Genomic DNA, 27144 nt, shown 5'->3' with positions numbered 1-27144 from the left:
AAAGGTAGAAATGTGATCTAAAACCTAACGGCTGTGTTGGTGGAATGACAGTTGGGTGAACATGGTTTATTGTACAATGACTTCAACAGTTGACTCCAAATTGCTTGGCTTGCAACCCTAGAGAAGTGGTGCCTTTGAGGACCACCTTCTGAGAAGGCAGGGCCCAGGGCTTCTCTACAGATCTTGAGGAGGGCCCTGGGGGACCGAGACAAGGGAACTTCATTAGTCTGAACAGTTATAAGCATAGAATGAAAAAGGGAAGCCCTATAGGCCAATAAACAGCTGGGGGGCGGGGTGGAGAACATTCCATTCTACTAGTAGTGATTAGGAAATGCAAATTAAATCAGTAACGCAATTCCATTGTATAATTCTTAGAAAGGCGAAAATTAAAGTCTGATAACATTAAGGATCTTGACAATGTAAAAAAAAAAAATGGTTAAAGCCATTTGGAGAGAAATTTGGCAATGATGAAAAACATCGAAAATGTCCATTTCCTACCATCCCGCAACGTCATGTCTATGAATGACCTTAGAGAAGGGTTCTACTATAAGGAGATGTATTCAAGGGTGTCTGTTGCAGCATTATTAACATGCAAAAGCATACACCTGTGTTTTACTCCTAATCAATATTTATATAAACAACTTATTTTTCTCCAGTTAGATCCATAGACTCTCCTTTTCTTAAAAGGTCCTTTCTCCAGAAAATCTACCATGATCCTGTTATAAACTAGCATTCTTATCTATCCTGTGTTTGAAGCTTTGGAATCACACAGAGCTGTTTCTACTACCTGAGTCAATTCAGTGTTGTGCACAGGACAAGCTGCACTCTGCAGACAAATTTGAAAAGAGTCTGCAAGAAGTCTTAAGGAGCAAATTGGGAAATTTAGGTAATTTCTTGCTGAAGTGCTTAATATCTAGTAATATGAGTACTTGAAATGTCTTTAAAATGTCAGTTGGGAAAGGAAAGAATTACATTTTCTAGAGTAAAATCTTGATTCACTAGAGCCCTTAAATAAGGAGTTTGCACCCCTGGTTTCCTCTCAGAAGGGGGGAAATAATCACACCATCAGTTCATATTAAGTAGTAGTCAAAAAAATAAATCAATATGTCTTCAGAAACATCTTCTATACCCTCTACATTTCCATCTGGAGTTTTAGTTGATTATTGGCATTTAATAGTCAACTTGAGGTCTTGATAGCACCTCAGTGATTAAAAAGATTTGGTTTTGCTCAATGTGCTATCTAATTAGAAGAATAATAAAACTTTTGAATTACGTGATTTGAAACATAAATTCTGGATTTGTGGGTATCAGCTCTAAGTTATCAAGAAAATGTATGTATTTTATACATATCCATTTAGCACAACTTCAAAAACTTAGATAATATGCATCAAAGATAAGGTCATCAAACCAATCTACTATGCATTGCTAGACCCAAAGTACACTGTGAAATATTGTTACCAAGATAGGAAAAAGGCACGTGCTGCTTCATCCAGTAATTCTACTTCTATGGCAAAAAGGAGAGACGCTCTATTCTTCAAAGCTGTTTACTGAAATGTTATACACGTATTAGATAATAAAACATTACAAAGAATATAATATCTCAACGTAGGATTGATTGAATAATTGACCATATCCAATTACTTGAATATTATATATATGTATTCAATATGATAAATTAAAAACAATGTATCAGTAAAATGATATATATAAAAATACTTTGTCTATACTGTTTATAATGATGCTGAAATTATGAGTTCATGTGGATAAGAATTTGAAGGAAAATGGCACATAGTCATCCGCTTTTTTGGGGGTCATGGATGAAATTGTTATTTTTTGAACAATTTAGTATTTTCATCTTTTTCTGTTATTTTAAAAGAAAAAAACATTAAATACAGCACTCCATTCCTTGAGTATATTTATTTGTTTAGAGCTATGCCTCACCCCGATACATAATGGCCAATATTAATGTGAGTTTTTGGAAGATATTCTGAGTAAAATGAATTCATACTCTTTGCAAAGTGGTGACAGTTTCCTTACATAAATCACATCTATTTTAAAGAGGAGGAATCTTTTCCCCATTTTCCCCAACTACTTCAGCTAAGCTTTCCCTGAGTTTGTATAATCAGAACAACCTTAAAAAAATAAATAAGTAAAAATCAAAAAGGTGAACTTCTGAGCTGGAAGAGTTTTTTTAAGTTCTCATGGCTCTAATTGTTACATGCAAATTGTTCAATAAATAATGTTGGCTATAAAAAGAAAAGATATTAATTAAGAAAAGGATTTAGGCTGACTCAGTCTCATACATGAGACAAAAGGTTAAGTAAATGCCAAGGCCGCTGTGCCTCTTCAAACAATGAATATTAGTTTTAGAATCATTAATGTCTACTTAGAAAACAGAGTCATATTGGAATCTTGTATGCCAAAATAACCAAGGCCAGACCTGTTTCTTTTCAATCTGAAGTGAAATTATTCTCCAACTGAGAGCTAAATGTATGCAATTAAGAGTGCGAGGTAAGACAATAGGGACTGGCATTTTAATGTAGAGCCAAATTGAGATCATGTTTTTCCTTGAGTATAGTAACTTGCATGGTTACTGTGTATCGGCAAGATCTGAATCAATTTTGCTGAGGAAAAGCAGGGCTGACTGGTGGTGGGAAGCCACGCCACTGTCTGATGTGGTTGTAGCAGAATCCCAAGAGCAGGTCAGTAAGGGACAGGAGTGAAGACATGGCAGGGACAGCTGTCTGCCTGTAGCCAAGCATGCTTCCTCCAAGAACAACAAAAGGTATCTTCAAAGCAAGATACTTTGCAGATTCACTTCCATATCCTCAACTAGTTGAGCCTTGAATACTTCCTGTATCAATCTGGAAATTCTGCCCTCTAAACTTGATTTTGTAGTGATTTTTTTTCTCTAGGGTTATTCTTTAATCACTTTCTACCTTCTTGCCAGATAGGCACTCTGCTGAAATTAAGGTGAGCAGGAAGGAGAGCTTTTGGTGCCACTTGAATTTTGGCAGAGTTTACAAATATATATTTCTTTGATTTTTCATTTAATTTTCCAAATACCTTGTGGGATTCCAATGCCTCTGTCAAGCCAAAATATGTCTTTTAACTTCAGTACTTCCAATGATTCATATTTACGTATCTGGGGAAGTACAGTATGATATTCAAATTCTAAACTTTAGGGAGGTTTTTGTTGGTGGTAAATTATTTTATAATTATTGCTAGTGTTAATTTATATGGAAAATGTATTTAATATATAATTTTAAAAAACCCTCTAAGGGTGAAAAAGGTGAAGGTGATTATAGTCAATAATATTGTGATAAGTTTGCATAGTGACAGATGATTACTAGAATTAGTGGGGTGATCACATTGTAAGGTATAAAAATGTTGAATCACTATATTGTATACCTGAAACTAATGTAACTAATATTATATTAATAACTATACTTAAATAAAAACAATGAAAATTTAAAAATGCTTTAAAAAACCCTCTTAAATCTCTGCTGTGTAAAATATCTGTGGAATTGAAAATAATTGAAGTTCAACATATGCCTTTTGCTTCAACTCCTATTTTGCTGAATGCCTAAACACATGTATTCATTTAAAAATAATTAAATCCATTGCATTTAATGCATTCATTCTTATGATGTTGTGTTCTGAAATCAGATTTTTTTCAGCTAAATATGGAAGGTAAAGACGTACAATTCCAGCCTAAAGTGTATCCTGAGATGTACAGTTTTGCACTTGGAGGATTCCTTAAATGAGACAAAAAAATATGAATGAAAATTGATGTGAGAGGAGATGAAGGAGGGGGTACTCGTCAGGTTTCAGCGCCTCAGCCCCTTGATAGAGCAAGTTTAGTAAGTAATTCCACCAGGTCCTGCCCTAGCTGTTCCACTTTGAAAATTAGGTGATACAATCTGCCTTCATTCTGCCCTTCTAGTACTTTTCTCATTTTAATATTTTCTCACAATATTTTATGAGATTAAAGAAAATGGATAAGAAAAACAAAGCAACGATAAAAGAGTCAGTTGGTAGAAATAAAATCATTTAATGTGAGATTGCTTAAATATCTTTAAAGATAAAACTTCTGAGCATTGTTAGTTTTTATTCTCTAAATAGCTAATCTTAAATTTGACAGAGTATTTCTTTTTCTCATCACGAAGCCCTTACTGAATGCTTAACTCAATCACCATAATTTCAACTACAGGAAATATAAACATTATGTGCATAATGCACATATATGTTATATGTGTATATTACATATATATAATATATATGCATCATGAATATACAATGTGTATATATACATATATACTTTAGAAATGTGTTTATAGATGTATATGTGTGTACATGCATACATACACACACATGGGAATGGAGAATGAAGTCCCATATTGTACATATGTATGCACGTATGTATATGTGTGTGTCTGTGTGTGCACACTTATATGTGTGCATACATTCCAGACATTTTAGTTTTAATGGGAAAAATTTATCCTCTGAAGACCTCTGGCAAACCCTGGAACTGTCATAGTCAGAATAGTCTTACATTAAGGTCCTTTTGTTAAACAAGTCTGTAGTGAAAAACCAAAACAAAAGGTTACTATGCTGAATTATCTTTGTAGAAAAGTACAGCCGTGAGGTAGACCTGGCCTGAGAGGTGGTAGATGCTGGAAACTTTGCATCTGATAGACGATCCTGAGCCCTCGGTAGAGACAAGCGAGTAAAGACTCAAGTTTACTGTTGATCTTCCTCTATGCTGGAAGGGGGGCAGAGGCTTTCTGTGCACATGGCTATACAAGCAGAAATATAATATATCAAGGATGGGTGACGGGTGTGGTAAGAATGGGGAACAGTGAGTGAGAATGAGGTGAAGAGAGGAAAAACTAAAAATGGAGACAGTATGTGTATGAGTATATAGAGTGAAATAAACAATGGGAAGCATAGAAGGTGACAGATGCAGAGGCAGAAACAAACAAAACTAAGGACCCCAATTAAGGAGACAAAATGGGATAAAGTGTAAAAATATAGAAGAGGTGGGAACTGAGCCAAAATAAGAGACCGTAAGCTAAGGTGAGGAGGCAAAATACGGAAAGCAGGGAGGCTTAAGGTAAAGACCAACACAAAGAAACACTGGCAAGTGCGAGTGATAAGGACAAAGGGAACTTTGGAAGGGTTCTCTGAGAGCTTGCATCATCGGAGATGTTATTTAAAAAAAAGGCACAAACACGTGCGAGAAGGAAAAAAGAAAATAAAAGAATAAGAAACTCAGTTTTAAAACACAGGCAAGGGCAGACAGGTGGCTCAGTTGGTTAGAGCGCGAGCTCTGGGCAACGGGGCTGCCAGTTCGATTTCCACATGGGCCAGCGAGCTGCACCGTCTGCAACTAGAATGAAGTCAATGAGCTGCGGCTGAGCTGCCAGGTGGCTCAGTTGGTTGGAGCATGGGCTCTCAACAACAATGTTGCCAGTTCGACCTCCGTGAGGGATGGTGGGCTGTCCCGCCTGCAACTAACAATGGCAACTGGACCTGGAGCTGAGCTGTGCTCTCTAAAACCAAAATTGAAAAGACAACAACTTGACTTGGATCGAGCTGAAGAGTCCTGGGAAAAACAAACTACTGTTCCCCAATAAAAAGTCCTGGAAATACACACTGTTCCTCAATAAAGTCCTGTTCCCCTTCCCCAACAAAAAAAAAATCTTAAAATAAATAAATAAATAATAAAAACATAGGCAAAATAATTGTATTAGAAGCCCCTTTTTTCCTAAATAAAGTGGAGGTGAGGGGAACAAAAGAATAGATATCATGTTTCCTTCCCTTTAAGGGAAGTGAGAAACACTAACCATAAAAATACTCCTATCTAATTGTTGGTTAAGGAGTAGAGAAAGAATCGTTTAAGAGAAGAACAAGAAGTAAACAGTTTAGGTAATCCCCATGTTGCCTGGGACCCTATACTGAAATCCAAACACAGTCATTTAATCCATTTGGAGGATACCCTACTCTGTACCTGGCTCTGCACTACATGGTATGGTGTACTGATGGACTTATAGTATAAAAGGCAAGAAAACATGTATAGCCCATGTGTAATTAACTATGATACCCAACGGTATATTAGATAAGGAAATAAAAATTCTGACTATTATACCATTTTCAATTTGCCAATATGTTCCTTATAACAAATTTCATTATCAAGGTTGAGAGTGAGGTGGAGGGAGAAGCCTTAGGTTGGTTTGTATTTATGGGTTTCCATTATCCTTGAGATCACTTTTTTTTTTAATTTATTATTTTATTTTATTTTTTAAAATTTATTGGGGTGACAATTGTTAGTAAAATTACATAGATTTCAGTTGTACAATTCTGTATCACATCATCTATAAATTACATTGTGTGTTCACCACCCAGAGTCAGTTCTCCTTCCATCACCATATATTTGATCCCCCTTACCCTCATCTCCCACTCCCCACCCCCCTTACCCTCTGGTAACCACTAAATTACGTTCCCCAGATTAATTTTCAAACCCCGTGGCCATTTTGTGGTTACTGACTGTTTTCTAATCCCCTCACCTTCCCCCTTATCCCCACCCCCCACCCATCTAACAACCCTCAGTTTTTCCTCTTTGTCTCCAAAACTGTTTCTGATTAGTTCATTCACTTATTCTTTTCTTTAGATTCCGCATATAAGTGAGATCATATGGTACTTATCTTTCTCTGTCTGACTTATTTCACTTAACATAATGTTCTCTAGATCCATCCATGTTGTTGCAAATGGTACGATTTCTTTCTTCTTTATGGCTGCGTAGTACTCCATTGTATAAATGTACCACAGTTTCTTAATCCAGTCATCTACTTATGGGCATTTCGGTTGTTTCCATGTCTTGGCTATTGTGTATAGTGCTGCAATAAACATAGGAGTGCATAAAGATTTTTGAATTGGAGTTTTGGATTTCTCCGGATAGATACCTAGGAGTGGAATTACTGGATCATAGGGTAGTTCCATTTTCAGATTTTTGAGATACCTCCATACTGTTTTCCATAGTGGCTGTACCAATCTGCAATCCCACCAACAGTGCACAAGCGTTCCCTTTTCTCCACATCCGTGCCAGCACTTGTTGTTTGTAGATTTATTGATGATAGCCATTTTGACTGGGGTGAGGTGGTATCTCATTGTGGTTTTTATTTGCATTTCTCTGATGGTTAGTGAGGTTGAGCATTTCTTCATATGTCTGTTTGCCATCTGTATGTCCTTTTTAGAAAAATGTCTCTTCAAGTCCTCTGCCCATTTTTTAATTGGGTCGTTTGTTTTTTTGGAGTTGAGTGAGTTTTTTATAGATTTGTGATATTAATCCCTTATCAGATATATCATTGGCAAATATCTTTTTCCATTTAGTAGGATCCCTTTTTGTTTTATTGATGGTTTCCTTTGCTGTGAAAAAACTTTTTAGTTTGATATAATCCCACATGTTTATTTTTTCTCTTACTTTCCTCGCGCGAGGGGATATATCAGTAAAAATCTTACTCCGGGTAATGTCTGTGAAGTTTCTTCCTATATTTTCTTCTAGGTATTTTATGGTTTCAGATCTTGCATTTAAGTCTTTAAGCCATTTTGAATTTATTTTTGTATATGGTGTAAGGAGGTTGTCCAGCTTCATTTTTTTGCATGTGTCTGTCCAGGTTTCCCAGCACCATTTATTGAATAGACTGTCTTTACCTCATCGTACATTCTTGCTTCCAGTGTCGTAGATTAAATGGCCATATAGGCGTGGATTTATTTCTGAACTCTCTATTCTGTTCCATTGATCTGTGTGTCTGTTTTTATGCCAGTACCATGCTGTTTTGATTACTGTAGACTTGTAGTATAATTTGAAGTCAGGTATTGTTATACCTCCCACTTTGTTCTTATTTCTCAAGATTGCTGAGGCTATACGGGGTCTTTTATGGTCCCATATAAATTTTAGGATTATATGTTCTATTTCTGTGAAAAACGTCATTGGTAGTTTAATAGGAATTGCGTTAAATATGTATATTGCCTTAGGCAGTATGGACATTTTACCTATATTAATTCTTCCCATCCATGAACATGATATGTGTTTCCATCTATTTATATCTTCTTTCATTCCTTTCTTCAGTGTCTTATAATTTTCTGAGTACAGATCTTTTACTTCTTTGGTTAAATTTATTCCCAGGTATTTTATAGACTTTGGAGCAATTGTAAATGGGGTTGTTTTTTTTAATTTCTCCTTCTGATGTTTTATTATTGGTATATACAAATGCAACTGATTTCTGAATATTAATTTTGTATCCTGCTACTTTACTAAACTCATCTATCAGCTCTAATAGCTTCTTGGTGGAGTCTTTAGGGTTCTCTATATATAGTATCATATCATCTGCATATAATGATAATTTTACTTCCTCCTTACCAATTTGGATGCCTTTTATTTCTTTTTCTTGTCTGATTGCTGTGGCTAGAACTTCCAGCACTATGTTGAATAGAAGCGGAGATAGTGGGCAACCTTGCCTTGTTCCTAATCTTAGCGGGAATGGTTTTAGCTTTTCCCCATTGAGTATGATGTTAGCTGAGGGTTTGTCATATATGGCCTTTATTATGTTGAGATATGATCCCTCTATTCCCACTTTCTTAAGGGTTTTTATCATAAATGGCTGTTGGATTTTATCAAATGCTTTTTCTGCATCTATTGATATGACTATGTGATTTTTATTTTTCATTTTGTTAATGTGGTGTATCACATTAATTGATTTGCGGATGTTGAACCACCCTTGCATACCAGGGATGAATCCCACTTGATCATGGTGTATGATCTTTTTAATGTATTGCTGAATTCTGTTCGCTAATATTTTGTTGAGGATTTTTGCATCTATGTTCATTAGAGATATCGGCCTGTAGTTTTCTTTTTTTGTGGTGTCTTTGTCTGATTTTGGGATCAGGGTGATAGTGGCTTCGTAGAAAGTGTTTGGGAGTCTTCCCTCCTTCTGGATTTTTTGGAAGAGCTTGAGGAGAATAGATGATAATTCATTTTTGAACGTTTTGTAAAATTCACCTGTAAAGCCATCTGGTCCAGGGCTTTAGTTTGTTGGGAGATTGTTGATTACTGATTCAATTTCCCTGGTGGTAATCAGACTATTCAGGTTTTCTGTTTCTTCTTGAGTTAGCCTTGGAAGGTTGTACACCTCTAGAAAATTGTCCATTTCTTCCAGATTGTCAAATTTGTTGGCATATAGTTGCTCATAGTAATTTCTTAAAACTTTTTGTATTTCTGCGGTGTCCGTTGTCACTTCTCCTCTTTCATTTCTGATTTTATTAATTTGGGTCCTCTCTCTGTTTTTTTTAATGAGCCTGGCTAAAGGTTTGTCAATTTTGTTTATCTTCTCTAAGAACCAACTCTTGGATTCATTGATCTTTTGTATTGTTTTTCTGGTTTCTATTTCATTTATTTCTGTTCTGATCTTTATTATCTCCTTCCTTGTGCTCCCTTTGGGCTTATTTTGCTGTTGTTTTTCCAGATCCCTTAAGTGTGAAGATAAACTGTTGATTAGTGATGTTTCTTGTTTCTTTAGGTAGGCCTGCAAAGCTATGAATTTCCCTCTTAGGACTGCTTTTGCGGCATCCCATAGATTTTGAGTCGTCGTGTTTTCATTTTCGTTTGTCTCGAGATATCTTTTGATTTCTTCCTTGATCTCCTGCTTGACCCATTCATTATTTAGTAATAAGTTATTCAGCCTCCATGAATTGGTGTGTCTTCCAGTTTTTTTCCTGTAGTTCATTTCTAATTTCATAGCATTGTGATCAGAGAAGACAATTGGTATGATTTCAATTTTCTTAAATTTATCAAGACTTGTTTTGTGGCCTAACATATGGTCTATCTTGGAAAATGTTCCATGTGCGCTTGAGAAAAAGGCGTATTTTGCAGCATTGGGGTGAAATGTTCTGAAAATATCGATTAAATCCAAGTGGTCCAATGTATCATTTAAGGCTGTTGTTTCCATATTGATTTTCTGTCTGGAAGACCTGTCCTTTGTTGTCAGAGGTGTGTTGAAGTCCCCTGCTCTGATAGTGTTACTGTTGATCTCTGTCTTTATGTCAGTCAGTACCTGGTTTATATATTTAGGTGCTCCTATGTTGGGTGCATAGATGTTTACTAGGGTTATGTCCTCTTGTCGGATCGATCCCTTTATTATTATATAGTGTCCATCTTTATCTTTTAATATGTTCTTCATTTTAAAGTCTATTTTGTCAGATATAAGTATTGCAACTCCAGCTTTTTTCTCATTTCCATTTGCATGAAATATCTTACTCCAACCCTTCACTTTCAGCCTGTGTGTGTCTTTTGTTCTGAGGTGAGTCTCTTGTATACAGCATATACAAGGGTCTTGCTTTCTTATCCAGTCAGCCACCCTATGTCTCTTGATTGGAGCATTTAATCCATTTACATTTAAAGTGATTATTGATAGGCACATAGTTATTGCCATTTTAAAATTTGTAGTTAGGTTGTTTTGATCTTTCTTCTATTTACAGAAGTCCTTTTAGTATTTCTTGCAATGCTGGCTTGGTGGTAATAAATTCCTTTAGCTTGTTTTTTTCTGGAAAGCTCTTTATCTCTCCATCAACTTTAAATGATAGCCTTGCTGGATAAAGCAATCTAGGTTGTAGGCCTTTGTTTTCCATCACTTTGAGTATCTCCTGCCACTCCCTCCTGGCCTTCAATGTTTCTGTAGAAAAGTCATTTAATAGTCTTATGGGAGTTCCCTTGTATGTAACCCTCTGTCTTTCTCTTGCTGTTTTTAAGATTCTCTCTTTGTCTTTAAGCTTTGCCATTTTAACTATAATGTGTCTTGGTGTGGACCTGTTTGGGTTTAGCCTGATTGGAACTCTCTGCACTTCCTGGGCTTGTATGTTGGTTTCCTTCATCAGGTTGGGGAAGTTTTTGGACATTATTACTTCAAATATGTTCTCAATCCCTTGCTTCCTTTCTTCACCTTCTGGTATTCCTATGATGCGCATGTTGTTGCGCTTGATGTTATCCCAGAGGTCTCTTAAGCCATCCTCATTGTTTTTTATTCCTTTTTCTTTCTGTTGTTCCGTTTGGGTGATCTCTGCTACCTTGTCTTCTAAGTCGCTGATTCGATCGTCTGCTTCATCTAACCTGCTGGTAATTCCTTCAAGTGAGTTCTTAATTTCGGTAATTGTGTTCTTTAGTTCTAATTGGTTGTTCGTTATGATTTCTACATCCTTCTTTATGTCTTCTCTAAGCTCCTTAAACATTCTTATCACCAGTGTTCTGAACTCTGTCTCTGAAAGGTTGGTTACCTCTGCTTCATTTGGTTGCAGTTGTGGAGGTTTCTTCTGTTCTTTTATTTGGGACGTGTATCTTTGTTTCCCCATTCTGGCTGACTCTCTGTGTTTGCTTTGATGTATTAGGTAGATCCCCTAGAGTTCTTAGTTCTTGCTAGGTTATCTTATGTAGTATGTGTCCTTTAAATTTGACTTGCACTACTTCGTTCTTCACCTCTGCGTGTGCTCCAAAGGTGACTCTTGTGTTGTGTATATTGTCCTGTTCAAGAAGATCTTTAATTGTTTTTTGCTTGTGAGTAGGTGGGGTTAACTCCTAGGCTGACTCGTTGTGAGACTTGGCTCTGCCCACCGCAGGGAGTTCTGCTGCGTGAGGGTTGACCACTTAAATGTGGTTTGGCCTCTATGGGCTCTAGTGCCTGCAGAGAATTCCCTCTGGGTGTGTGACTTGTAGGTCAAACCCAGTAGTACTCTTGTTTGGTCTGGAGTTGGCCTCTGGATATGTTGACTCTTGTGCCTCTTAAGCTGGGCCCTGGTAGGGCAGTTTCAGAACAAAGCAAATCACCAAGCACAACAACAACAACAACAACGAAGAAAAAAATCAAATACATTCACATGTAAAAACACCCGATAACCCCCACTTGACACAGGCAAAGATATCAAAGATATAAAGACAAAGCAAAACAAAACAAAACAAAGCAAAACAAAAAGCAGTGCCAGTCTTGGCTTAAGCCCACCAAATAATGTCCAGATTGTCCTCTGGTGTACCAAAGAGCCCGCTGCTTATTGCGCAGGCAGAGCCGATCACCTGGTGCCCAGAGTGACTTTGGGACTGTAGATTTAAATGCGTGGGCCTGAGGGGTCTGGACGATAGTTTTTACAAAGTCAGTGCAGTTTCTGCCCTTGCTTGCACATATGCACACTGAGAGTAGTACCACCAGCCCCGTGTCCAGTACTTCTGAGTCTTAGGGCACTTCTTCAGTGTGTGTGTGTATGGGGGGTTGCGGGCGGGAGATTTCTGAGCTGCTGAAAGCCCAAAGCTGCGTCTGCCTTACTGCTGATCCCTGGGAGTGTCTCTGCAGTTGCACTTGCCCCGCCCTAGGCAGGCCAGAGAGGGTGGGGGCTGGGGATGGAGGGGTCTTCTCTCTCCCAGCCCAGCCGCGCGTCACCCTCTTCCCGCAGGCCAGAAAAGGTGGTGGCTGGGGGTGGAGGAGTCTCTTCTCTCCTAGCCCAGCCAAAATCACACTCTTCCCAGCCTCTTCCTCGGGTCAGGGCTGCCTGTCAGTCTTCCCAGAGCCTGAGCACTAAGGCTCCTCTGTAATCTGACACTACTCCTCGGTTCAGGGGCCGGTTTAAGTCTCTGGAAGGGCGGGGGTAGGATTGGAAGAGCGGGGCGGGGGAGGGGCCCAGGTATGGAGTCTGTGTTCTTTGTCCGCCCTAGGGCCCACTAGCCGCCCTCCCGGCGGGAGAAATCAGCTGTGGGACGCAGGGAAAGAGCCCACCTCCTGGTCTCTGTGCTCTCCGTTCCGCCCTGGGATCCCGTGCGTGCCCAGAACTGCGGGTGCCACCGCGGTTTTCACCACCGCCGTCGCAGCTGCCGGCCGAGACCCCGCGGGGGGCCCGCATGTTTTTACTCCGCTCCCTTCCTTCCTTCCCTTGCTCGCCCAATTAGCGCACCTTCAAGTAATCCTTCCAGGAGTCTCTTAGCTGTTCTGTGTGATGAGCAAAGAGTTCTTTGATGGGTTATAGGTCCCGTTTGTAATAAGATCCGGAGGAGAACTCAGAAAGTGCACCCTGCTGCCGCCATTCCTATCGAGGTGTTCGAGATCACTTTTCCAATGACCACGGTTAACTGAGAATGGGTTTTCATATATAAGTTTGTTGGTGGAGAAGCCTTTACGCTCAGATGGAATAGGTAAACAAGAACCAGGCTTGAGTTTTGATAATACTGCCAATATATGAAATAAAGAATTTTATTGTTGTCAGCTATATCTGCAACCCCCCTCTTAATTTCTGTAATTAACATATTTGATTCTGTGGTTAAAACATAAACCAGAACTAATAAAAATAAAAGGCTTGAGTTTTATAAGCTGATTCTACCCACAAACCTTGGGAATTTTGAGATATTTTAGCTATTTTGTGATGCAATCATTATCCTTTTCAGGTTCAACTCACAAATATTTAATTATTGTTTTGTTTTTTTCACCCAATTTGCCAATTATCTTGCCCTTAATCATTATCAATTAGCAAAGAAAGCAGCAAAATATTTTTGTTATTATGAATTTTCTTTCTCCTATATTACACAATTCCTGGTTCATCCCAAGTACATGCCTAAGAAATGAAAAACAAAGTAATGAAAGATGAGAAAGTCGAGAACAATCAGTATATGGATTCATTGTTAAAGACCAGTCCCAGTCTAAAACAAAAAGAAGAAATGTGGTGTATAAAAATGCCGCTCCTCAGTCTTGTAAGTGGTTTTTAGAATGTATGACCAAGAAATGTTTTCTGGACCCCTCCATTTCTCTTCTTCCTACTCATTCCCACTCTGCCCAAGTCCACATGTCATTATATTTCAACAAACTCAAGCAGCTACTTGGCAAACACATATTTGGTTTTTCCCCAAGTACCCATATGTCCATGTCATGCAGATGCAAATGTTACTGGAAGAAGATGTGTAACTCGTTAACTGCCTGCTCGTTCTAAGCACATTGACTTGTGCTTTCGATGGCATCGTTACTTAACTGGGTCCTCCACGAGCTCAGGCCTAATTTTATTGACCTTGTCTTTAGCAAGGGTATTACTGAAGATCATAAGTGCTCCATCTTTTCATTTACTAAGAAGCTACTATACGGATAATTAAGAAACAGGAAAATATCAGGAGGAAGCAACCATTGCCAGTTGCCCCATGTTTCTCTCAGGAAGGGGCTGAGTCCATCAAAGAGAAGCCAGGTTTTTCACCTAAGGGGTCCATATCCTACAGACAAGAGAAATCCACATTTCACTCATTAATTCATTCTTTCACTTTCTATGTGCTACACCGGAGGATTAGTGAGAGGAAGACGTATAGTCGCAGCCTTCAACAGCTCATAGTCTCCTGGGGGGGGGAAGAGGGGGCAGACACATCAACAAACCCGCCCTGCTCAGAGATGACTCCTGATCAAGAGGTATGTGTCAGCAGTGCACTCTGGGAGCATTGAGCGGGAACAATAGGAAGAGGGGCCTCAAACATGTTCTCAGTAAAAATGCGAACTTCTCTGAAAATGTGTTGCAGTGGCAGTGGAGGACAAGTTGATGTCATTATATTCCTTTTTGAGGGGGGAAAAAAAAAACTGAGACTCAGAAAAAACTGGAAGTACACTTTTCCACAGCCATCATGCAGAGCTGAGATTAGAACCGTTTCTGAAGGCACAGTGACTCAGCCCAACAAAATAGATGTGCTGTTCCAGCATTGCTTGGCAAAAAGCCCTCCTTGCCATGAGTAAAAAAGATGCTACATTTTGTTTCATATTCAAAATATGTTATATAACCCAGTTGGAATTCACTGAAACTATGTTCTCACTTCATTTCAGACCCTTAGGGGACACCTGGAAGTGAATTGTGGGCAACGCACCACCTGTTTTTCTATTTGACCTTTCCTTTACAAAGTCAGCTCTTTTTCTTGACGTCCTTATTTGTGTTAAGGTGGCTACCATTTCCCTGTTATGCAAAACCAAAGGGTCAGAATCACCTGTAGGCCATTCTTTTCCCCTCCCACTCCTATCTGCTCGTATCCTAAGGTTTACTCATTCTTGAGTGTCACACACCCAGAAACAAACTCATCTTATTTTCTATCTCCTGTCTCACTATTCATATCATCCTAACTTTTCCAATGGTATCCCACCTACCTGCTCATCTCTAAGCTCTAATGATTTACACTGTCTGATTTGTCATCTTACAACTTTCCTGTCTTCAATTAATCATCCACCTCAGTGCCAAAACCTTAAAGTTTCTCTTCTGCTTCAAAGACAGAAAAATCTTAGTCTGCCCTACCAGCTCTCCAGGCTCATGTGCCAGCGCCCCCTTCTCGATTTCTGACCCAGTCAAGTCATTTCCTCACTGTTGCCTATATTCACCTGGAATTTCCATATTTTTATTTTGGCTTAGGCCACTGGCCTTTCCTGGATTTCTTTACGTTTTCCTTCCCAAATCCCTCCTTCCTTTGACAGGCTGCATGTCAGTCTTTTGAAATTTTTCTTGATTACTCCAGATAATTATGTTTTCCTTCTGCTCCGAACTCTCAAAACACCTTCTAAGCTATACCTCTAACTTGGCCCTTACCTTATTGGAGCTGGTTGGTTGGGAAATATTGTCTCTTCAAACTTACTGGGTTTCCCCGAAAATAAGACCTAGCCGGACGATCAGCTCTAATGTGTCTTTTGGAGCAAAAATTAATATAAGACCCGATCTTATTTTACTATAATGTAAGACCAGGTCATATAATATAATATAATATAATATAATATAATATAATATAATATAATATACTGGGTCTTATATTAATTTTTGCTCCAAAAGACTCATTAGAGCTGATTGTCTGGCTAGGTCTTATTTTCGGGGAAATAGGGTATGTGCCAAATCTCCCCATGTATTCATTAGGACTTAATACATGCCAGTCACTGTGAGAAATGTCTTACTTACATTACCTAAGTAAAATCTTGCAAAAATCTCAGGAGTCAGTATCCCATCTTCAGATGAGACAATCAAGGTCCAGAGAAACTCAATTCGTGAAGGACCTAGAGCCACATAGCTCACTAGCATTCCATCGGGACTGGAGCTCAGCTCTGTCAGATGGCTGGTCCTTCACAGTCTCCATTGTGATATTATACTGTAAAGACTTTGATAAAAGGGATTATGCCTAGTAGGACCTCTTTAGAACCCACCAGTAGTTAACAGACTGTAAATTTTTAATGGATATAATATTAATTAATTGTTTCATTTTAAGGGTGCTCTGTAACCTCAGTTTTAAAAGAGAGAATGACAATAGAGTTTAAGCCAACTATAGGCTCTAAATGTCCAACTACATTTAGACTGCAGAAGTATACACCTGTTTTGATTTCAGAAATACACACCTGTTTTCATTACTAATGACGTATAAGAAAGCAGATTTGGCCATGGTTGAAATACGGAAGATCTTAGAAACCACACCTGTCAGTGCTCAAAAAGAGCCCTCAATATGTGTCCCTTTCCTCCTCACCCGGCTTAGGGTACTGGCACAACCTTCTAGTTTGTGCTTTCACATAAAGGACGGTGACACCAATGATGTGAATTTACATGGAACAGCTCTTTGGGAGTTGGTCCTCTACAAAAATCTTGGTCCTTCCACCATTTTGCTCCAATACAATTAGGCCATCCCACAAGGCCTTAACAAGAAGTGGGGACATTTTATGTGGTCATTATGCCAGAGAGGAGGAGTGGCAAATCCTGTTAGAAACAAGGCCCCTTTAGTTATGAAAAAGAGACTTCATTATACGAGGTTAGAAATAGGAGCATCAAGAATCTGAGGTTCCTCAAAACATTGAAAGGAGATATGACTTGCTTTAAGTTCAAAAAGTTCAGTCTGCACAGTTAGTGATTAAGGAAATTTTCATAAACCTCAGAGGTTCTGTGAAGACTCTGGCTACTGAGAATGTCAGTCTCTGTGATAAAAAGATAACTGGACTCAGGTTAAAGAATAATGTTTGCATCTTCACCATGTGGGTTCAAGAAACTGTACCCCACTAGAGTTAGCTAATATTATGCAAGCTTTGAAAAGAGACATGTTTTTGCGACTAGGATAACCTAGGGAGAATAGAAAGTCTGATTTGATGAAAAGCCTCTGGTAAAATTAGAACCTGCTTCTGTGCTTATTCAAAGAAAATAGAAAGTAATGAAAATTAAAAGAGTGACAGAGGACTCTTGCAAAAATCCTGACAAGATGGCAATCTAGAATTCAATAGAGTTGATTTTGTCTTTCGCTATGGTTTCATCATTTTTTTTCTCTTCCCTTCTTTCCATTTCTTTTTCTTTCTGTATCTCTCAGATACAGATGTGTTTCTTCATAAATTCACTACATGCATAGAAGCAATATTTTCAGGGAGTGCATGTATGCTTTGAAAGAACAGACTCCTGCATTGACCAACGGGGAGACTATCCTCATCAGCGGCCCACCAACAAACAGTTACTCCCTGGTGCAAACTTAAGGTTCTACGGAGAGGAGCAGTGGCTGATTTTAGACAAGCTTCAAGGATCTAGCCTAGCAGATGGCATTTGTCTGACTATCATGATTTGGAAACTTTTTATTATATCAACAGCCAGGAATAGAAATTTGACACTGACATATTTACCACAGAGTGGGGGAAGAAGTGGGCTGAAGCCAAAGGACAAGATAACACTGAAGTGTGTTACTCAGAGGACAGTTAATATCAACATCAGGAGACATGGAGTTAACCAGTTTGAACCAGTGCAGCATTCATTAATTGATTAAATTGAAAGGGGCCCTACTCTGTAGTCCTCAGACTTCAGCGTGTAATACAGTCCAGGCCAGACCCAATGGACCAAACCAGAGTCTGAAGTCAAAGCTGAAGGTATAAGAGCAAAAATCAAGAGGGAAACGTGAGGTACAGAAATCTTAATCTGAGGATGCTTGGAAAAACACTCAGGTTGCCATTGAAACAACCGCACTACAAAGTGATCTGCTTACTTCAGAGGATCAGTATCTTATATCTGGGCAAGTTTGGAACAGGCCAGGGGTTCAGTGTGATTCTGCAAGCCAGGAACATCTCAGGTCACCGAGGACTTTTCCTCTTGTTGTCTAGTTTAGTACACAGGCAGGAATAGCATCATGGAAAGGTGTGGGCCACTGGGACTTCTCACAGTGGTGTTGTAAGGGGTAGTGACACATTTGTGAAGTGTCTAATACCGTGCCTGCTGAATACTAAAGTCTAGATTGAAGTCTTTATTCTGCAGTTACTAGTTGTATGACCTTGGGTAAACCACAGCCTGTTTGAATGTCAGTATCTACGTATGTATAATGGGCATCATAACACCTCCTGCGCCTGTCCTTACCCTGTCTGTCCTCAGATCCATTTTCTGCCTTTCCTCTTCTCTGCTCTGTATTTCAGAGTGCTCACCCTGTAAATGCATGTCTCTGTTTTCTGGCCAATGGGTGGCACTGTGGGAGAATGGAGGGCAGAAAAAAGAGGGATGCCAAGGAATTTCTCCCATAGTGTCTCTACCTTGCCTGGCACTTCCAGAAGTAGCTGTGTCTCCTCTGTGGTTCTAGTTGACTCTGGGCTTGTGAAATTCTACCTTCTTCCTTTCCCCATCAATATGTGGGTGCCTCACCACACCCCGTTTGGCTTCTCAATGCTTGCATTACCTGTATTATCAATTCACTATCTCACATTATCTGTCCTAGATCCTCTCTGATATAGATGGTTTCCTTTTTGTTGCTTGAATTTTGACTAAGACACCTTCCTCATAGTCTTCTGTGAAGAGTAGTGATAATTACAGACATGAAACATCTAGTACAATGCCTGGAGAATAGCAAAGTGCTCAGGTATTTGCTATAAACTTATAGACGGTGAAGAAACATGCTTTATGTTAGCCCCTGGGTCTCTATTTTAGGTTTCACCCCCAGTTCTTCATTGTGCATTTAATCTGCATGGCACTTGTTTGGTAAATAATATACATGGCTTAGTGTGTGAGGATAGATGGATATTTTTAAATTAATGTCTTATTTCTTTCATGGCCATAAATATGCTAAGAATAGCAGGCTCTGATTAAATGCATGTTGCTAAAGTAAAGCCTTGATATTCAAATTTACTCTTTCTCCTCTCTTAGGGTAATTTGTGAGAGTACCGTTTCCCAAGTGGTCTTAGGCTGGGCATACCTTCCTTGCTTTAAGGGTTCTCTGTATGTTCTAGATATTAATCTTTATCAGATATATGATTAACAAATAATTTCTCCCCATCTCTGGGTTTACGTTTTACACTGTTGATATTCCCTTCAGATGCTTCCTCACACAGCCTGAGGGTCTCGTGGTCTCGTACTTGAGCCCGTGGCGGCTGGAACAGATTCTGAAAATCTATCACAGGCCAGGTTTTCTTGACCATAGTGTAAGCATGTGTGTTCAACCAGAGAAACAAGAGCAGTGTGTTGTCATCGCGACTTTTAGATGTCTTTTCCTCCTATGGGCTACCATGCAACTTTTTGTCTAGAAGTACAAGTATTATCTCTTTACTGTACATTTCATTATTAAAACTCAGATGTGTGGAGTAGGTCTCCCAACCATCATTTGTCCTCAAGACAAACACTCTTTCCTCAAGAATTGGGATGCTGATTAAGAGATATCCGTCTGTGTCATCTTTGGCATGATATTGAACTTTGAGTCACAGTGTCCTCATCTGTAAAGCTGGTAAAATAGCACCTTCCTGATAAGATTCTTTTCATAATCACAAGTATATAGATGTTCTGTTTTTTGTTTTGTTTTGTTTTTAAATCAAGGGACCCAAGGGTGCCAAGACCATTCAGGGGGGAAAGAGCAGTCTTTCCAACAAATATTCTGGTAAACTGGATATCCACATGCAGCAGAATAAAGTTGGACCTTTACCTAACAGCATATACAAAAATTAACTCAAAATGGATCAAAGACCAAAATGTAAGACCAGAAACTATAAATTCTTGAAAGAAAACATAGGGCAAAATCTTCCCAACACTGGATTTGGCGATGATTTCTTGGAGATGACACCAAAGGCACGGGCAACCAAAGAAAAATAGACAAATTTGATTTCATGAAAGTGTAAACATTTTGTGCATCAAAATATCAACAGTGTAAAATGTAAACCCAGAGATGGGGAGAAACTATTTGTTAATAATATATCTGATAAAGATTAATTTCTAGAATATACAGAGAACCCTTAAAACTCAACAACAAAAAACAAACAACTCAATTCACAAAATGAGCCAATAACTCAAATAGACATTTCTCCAAAGGAGATATAGATATAGCAAATATGCCCATGAAACGGTTCTCAAGGTGGCTAATTATTAGGGAAATGCAAATAAAAACTACAACGAGATACCACTTCACTCGCATTAGGATGGCTACTATCAAAAAGTAGAAAATAACAATTGTTGGTGAGAATTGGAGAAATTGGTAACCCTTGTATACTGTTGGTGGGAGTATAAAATGATACAGCTTCTGAGGGAAAAAGTATGGCAGTTTCTCAAAAAATTAAAATTACAAATACCGTATGATCCTATAAATCCATTTCTGGATATACACCCCAAAGAATCGAAAGCAGGGTCTTGAAGAAATATTTGTACACATTATTCACAACAGCTAAAATGTGGAAGCAACCCAGGTGTTCACTGACAGATGAATGGACAAGAAAAATGTGGTATATACACACAATGGAAATTTAACCTTAAAAAGGAAGGAAATTCTGACATATACTACAACACGGATGAACAATGAGGAAATGCTAGATGAAATAAGTTAGTCATGAAAAGATAAATCTATGTGTTCTCACTCTTATATGAGGTACTTAAAGTAGTCAAAATCATAGGGGCAGAAAGTAGAATAGTGGTCACCAGGGTCTGGGGGTAGGGGTGGGGGGTGGGGAGTTACTGTTTAATGAATAGCTTCAGTTTTATAAGATGAAAAGACGTGGTGATGGTTGCACAATATTATGATTCTATTTAATACCACTGAACTGTATACTTAAAAATCAAGATGGTAAATTTTGTGTTACCACTATTAAAACAAACAAATAAACAAACAAAACCCCCAAGGGATTCATAAAGCAAAAAGCCGTCTCATTTGGGATGATCTGAAGACTCGTGGATTGACTGGATCCATGAGGTTGAGTGTTGGAACTTTGTAGAATAGCCAGAGCTCATAGGTCTCCAGCCACTCCTTGAATGACCCGTACCCTGCTTCTTATGTTCCCTAGGAAACCAGAGACTTGCACGATTTTAGGCTCCATGGACGGTATGTAATTAGAATAAAACATGGCTTTTGTCCTCAAGAAGGTTGCAGTTCAGTTGAAAAGAGAAAAGTATACTTTCTTTCCCTGTTCATACTAACTTTTATATCTTGCTTTGCTGTCTTAAAGTTTCATGCCTTGTAAAGTTTGACCTGTTCTCATTTGTTTGTTTGTTTGTTTTATAGGAAGAAGCCCTCAGATCACTGGTGGCCACTATTACTCTTGCTAAAATTTCTCCAATAATGGAACAAAATTTAGATTTGGCAGCAAAAACGAATCCCAAGTTAAGTTGGGAGCCCCAAAGCCAGCCATATAAAAGCTCATCATTTCGGGCTGTGTTCACCCTGTCTCTTGGATTGACTCACCAAAAAGTCTCGTCACAAAGTGAAGCAGCTTTCCTTTTCCAGTAATTAACTTTTCAAAAATTTCCATTTTTTCCCTTTACTTTTTCCTAATTAAAACCCTCATCTGCAAAGCTTTGTTGAGGCTCTGGAAAAGTTAAGGTCAATAATTTAGGAACCCAGCATCTAGAGTTTCTCTCTCTCCTTTGATTCTTCCCGACTCTAAAAAGGAAGCAGAAGACACACTTGCAGGAAAGTCAGCTCTGAGAACATTGTTATGCATGCCGTTTGTCCTTTAGAAGTAGGGCTTTGCCATAGCCTATGTCATACTTAACAGAAATCAAAGGCGAATGAACTGGGTATACAAACTATGGCGCTTTGCCTTGCTGGGTTCTCTGATTTGGAGAGCTCAAGTCTGGATTAATGAAAATTTGGAGCATTCATGGAATCATCAAGATGGTTTAGATAGGGAGGGAGTGGACAAGAGTGGGGTGGGTGGGATATACTTTTTCCGTTGCCCAGCTCCACATCACGTTCTTTGATAATCCAGTGATGTTAACTTTCAATGGCTTTCTTTGCCCACCACACCTTTTTTTTTTTACTTTCCCCCCTTCTTTCTTTCTTCACAGGTTGCTTCCATCTGAGTCAGCAATAATCACTGTGATACTGTTGCTTAAGCAGTTTCGAAGAGTCAGAAGTGGGCTGTAATTGAACAGTTCATTACCAAGATCAGTTGGTTCCCTAATTATAGTGGCAAGGTGAAATATTTATCCTCACCAAGAAGCCCCCGCACGACCATTTTCGAAGTCGCCCACTTTTCACTCTTTTTTTCATTCGAACCCTGATGAGCTTGTCAGCAAAATTAAAGGTATGTCATTCACATCGTGCCTGCATTGCAAAGGACTATAAACCTGCCAACCTCTTTGATGAAATAAAAGGGTTTTATTTATGATTCATGTAGGAATATGAGGTTATTTTTATTCCGTCAGTACACTAATAATCAGAGGAGGGCTCAGGAAATGAGGAGCCCAACTGACAGGGAAGGTTCTGATAAAGGGGAACCCTCTAGGGTGTTTGCCCCTCTTTGTAATCTCCTTTCTAGTGTGAGGTTATGAGCGTGGCAGAGTGTGAGCCAGCTATAAGGCTTGGCTGCAGGAACAAAGACAGTTGCAATCCAGCAGGACTTGGGATGCCATTCGATGAAGGGGTAGGGAAAAAAAAAAAAAAAAAAAAGCAGTCCCTTCAACGAAAAAAAGTTTTTGCTCCGGCCTCAGGTTAGCAATTTGGAGCCTCCCCAGTTTCCTGTGATGTCTCCAGTTCAAAAGACAGCCGATCTTCCAGTCGGCACTCCTACTGGGCATTCTAGCCAAAGTTAAAAAAAATAAAAATAATATGAAAAGATAAGTAAAAGAAAGAGAAAGGAAGAAAAGCCAATTGGCCAGGTTCCTTCCACAATCATTAACCATTTGTTCCTGCCACCCAATGTCCTTGGTTAAGGTGATCTGACTTGAAGGCAAACAAATGTGGCTGAGTATATTTCAAAGGACACCCTTGCCTTGTTATTTCAAATACTCCCATAATTTGGGGCCCCTTTCATCTTTGTTCCTGCTCTAGGAAGTGCTTGGAAGTTACTTGAATTCAAGTTGGGGGTAAGTTATCGTTCCTACTCATTCCTCCCATTGAGATGACCTCCAGCAATTCTGAATAAAAAGTGATCACTGCATGAACTGGGCAGAATTAAGACCTGTGATTTGCTCAGTAGTGACATCTTGTCAGAGAAACACAAAGACATACAATCTACTGAGGATGAAGTGCAAGAAAGTTCACTAGAGGAAGAAAGATAATACTAATCCTTTATTCAGTAAGCAGTGAGTCAAATGAGGTGCTTTTTTTTTTAAGGTTAGGTGAGTTCAATAGTAAATTTAAGACAGCAGTGTCAGTTCAGATGAGGCAGGAGTGGTTATCTGTGGGGGTCCCATAAAAGTGTGGTTTTTATGACAAAGTACCAATTAATGTTATCGGCAGATATTTATGCATATGTGTCTGTATGTCTTTCCAGAGAGGTCACACTAGTGGGGTTTTGGTTGTTCCTTCATAACTGAGAGTTCAGTTCTCCAGTGTTTGTCTTAGTCATTCCACATGAAAGGATGTCTTTTCCACAGATGTTATTACACCGTTAACTAAAACATGCTTTGAATGACACCAGAACATTATTCCAGGATGGCCAATTACCTGGAAGTGACATCTCCAAAAGTAAAACCTCTCGCTGCACACCAAAGTAACCAAGGCCTGAGCCATGCATCCTGCAAGAAGGTGTAAATGATGCTTCAATCCAGGGTCTATCTGCTTGGGCACTTGGAACAAATGGTTTAAGTTTCACCTGTCACCCTGTACTATTAGAAAAATCAGAGAAAAATGTCTTACTCGGGAGCTATCTGTTTGAAATCATTAATCTCTTTAGAGAGCCAATTTTTAATTTTTTTTAGGTTTTTTTCTTTTTTTTCTTTTTTCTTTTTTTTCTTCTTTTTAGTTTTTAATACATAATCTGATAAGGTAACCCCTTAGTTTGAGAGAAAGGGCATGTTTGAAAGTGGCCTTTGTTGGAAGCCCAGAAAACCTGTATTCCAGTCCTTGTTCCATAGCGAAACTTCTGTCTTTAGCAAGTAGCCTCACATCTGTGTTCCTCAGTTTTATCATCTCTAGGACAAGATTCTCTTAGCCCTTTGCTTGACAGTTTAAGTGGCAAATGAAATACTGGGTGTGAGTGTTTGGGAAAGGATGAAGCTTGATACATAGTCAAGCTGTTTTAAGAGTGAATTTCTACATTCAAAAAGTGGGATTTGTTATAATGTATGCCAGCCAGTCTTATACCTGGGTTCTAGAAAGTGTTCTCATCTAAGATTGGAACTGTCATTTCTCTTGCCAGTTTTGGATGGGGAAGGGCTGTGAATGATGGGGTTCAGGGAGACAACTGTGGTGTTAGGCCCAGCGCCCCTCAGGACTTCTATTAGAAAAAGCAAGTTGTTCACTGTCAGAACAAAATGGGAGAAGTCCTGAGCCCAAACATATTCTAGAGTGATCTAGTTCATGGGATCCAGAGATTCCAAGGTGTTATTTATTTTTATTGCGATTACACAAAAATGAGAAGTCCTTCATCCTGTTAGCAGTGGAGAATTGAGAAATCAATTGCCATGGAGCTATTTTAGAAATTATAGCACCTTTCCAGTCCCAAATATTGATCTTTAAATGCAGCCTCTTTCACTATGGCAGAGAAAAGCCTGAAATGTACCTTTATTTCCCACAGCCATGAAGCACACCTCTTCCGCCTGCTGTAGCGCCAGGAGGTACCACAGGTAACTACTCCATCAGCCCTAGATTTCATTCTCATGGAGCAGGGGGTTCATTATACTCCCTTTATCAGCAGTGAGGTTTACAGCTGAATCCAAAAGAGAGATCCGTGTGAAACATGAGCCGAGAGAGAGGCACTGCAGCTCACCATTAATAAACCCTCTTCTGGGATCCAGCATTAGTGAGATTCAGCGGCTCATGGAGCACAGGGGTATCATTTTTACATGATTACTCTAAATTCTTAAACCAGAGGCTTAAGAGAGAGGCTTCTCACAAAAGCAGCTGTGGGAATTGTTGAATGATTGGTACAACACTGGCAGTGGGTTAAACCACTTCAGGTAGCTCCACTTGTGGGGCTTACATCCAGGTATTTAGCAACCGGCTTTGCTAGGGAAGGGACAAGGGGCAGGAGAGGAAGGGCTGTCATGGGGGAGAGGGCAGGATTTTACCTTAGCTGTGCTGTCATGCACCCCTCATTACCAGCATCCGTGGCCCTGCTCTGCCCTCCTCCTGCCCTTGCGATGTTTGCCTGGCTTCTCACCAGTTTGGTGTTTGGGATCATCTGCTTTTAGAACACTAATGCCACTACATGTCTCTGAAGAGCCTGGCACTTGTCTCCATAAACTCACCTTTTTCATTCTCTGCAGAAATGAGAGGACTGGTTAGAATGACCTGCCCTCTTGGCTCACACAGGTTTCCATTTTCTATAGTAATGTTGATTTTCAGAAAAGAAAGTGTCGATGCTATTTCCTTTTTTTCATTGGTCTGAAACTCTAATGAGTCCTGTAATCTAACTCACAGGTCTCTGAAGGTAACATGGCTAATGTATCTGGGAGACTCTCCACTCTGTCCAGGCATCAACTAGTTTGATTCCACCAGCTCATACAAGGGCCACCTGCGTCCATTCAGAATAAGCCAACACTCGAACAAGGGAGTTTTCTCAGAGGAAATGTAATGCACCCTTCTGCTTTGCCTCTGAATGTGGGAAGTCCCAGGGGATGGACCATAGGCTCACCATGCCTTCAGTATTTGAACTCTAAAGATGATTCTCCTATCTGATTGTCTCATGCATCGGTGTATTATTTGAGGCTCCGTCTTGCTCTTAATTACTGGGTTTTGTGCTATTCTCTCATTGTTTCAAAGGTTGATGTCACCTCCCTACATTGAGGGACCGTGCCATTAAAGCGTAGGTCTTATGCTGAATGCTTCTTTTGAACGCTTGGGAGCTTCCAGCACAGCCCTGGGTATATTTGACACACTGACAACAGAGGTGCTGACTTCAATGGAAATGCAATTTGCATTTTTAGGCTCCTTCTCCCAAGCCACTGACACTTATTTGAAAAATGTTTTCAAAATGTTTACATTTGTATGAGATCTATATAGCCATACTGTTATGGACTGAATTATGTCCCCCCAAAATTCATTAAGTTGAAGCCCTAACTGTGATATGACTGTATTTGGAGATAGGGTCTTTAAGGAGGTAAATAAGATTAAATGAGGTTATAAGGGTGGGATTCTAATCCAATAGGACTGGTGTGCTCATAAAGAGAGGGACAGACACCAGGAATCTCTCTCCGTGCACACGCACAGAGGAAATGCTATGTGAGGACACAGTGAGAAGCTGGCTGTTTTCAAACCAATAAGAGAAGCCTCAGCAGAAACCAACTCTGCTGGTACCTTGCTCTTGAACTTCCAGCCTCCAGAACTGTGAGAAGATAAATTTCTGTTGTTTAAGCCATCCAGTCTATGGTATCTTGTTATGCCAGCCTGAGCAGAAGAATGCACACATCTACCCATTTTACAAAAGATTCAGAGAGAAGAGTGGGCACACCTTGACACAGCTGCGGTCAAAATACTCATCTGCACTCACTTTGGGCTCATTTCATTTTCTAACGTTGCAGTTGGTAAGTATATAAAATGCTGGGAGAGAATGGACTGGAATTGGAGTGTACAATAAAATATCGACATTAAACTATACGGGGTTTCTTCTGTTACCTTGTGCTTTGCTTGCTAATTTATCTGAGGTACAAGAGACTTACTAACCTGTTGACCAGCAAATAGTGGGATGGGAAGGCTGGTGGTTTCCTCTGGAAGTCATACAGCTTAGCAAATCTCAAAATCAACTGCAAAAGAAAGTT

The sequence above is a fragment of the Rhinolophus ferrumequinum genome, chromosome 13, assembly GCF_004115265.2.
Source record: "Rhinolophus ferrumequinum isolate MPI-CBG mRhiFer1 chromosome 13, mRhiFer1_v1.p, whole genome shotgun sequence".
Lineage (NCBI taxonomy): Eukaryota > Metazoa > Chordata > Mammalia > Chiroptera > Rhinolophidae > Rhinolophus > Rhinolophus ferrumequinum.
Note: the sequence above shows the minus strand (reverse complement) of the source record.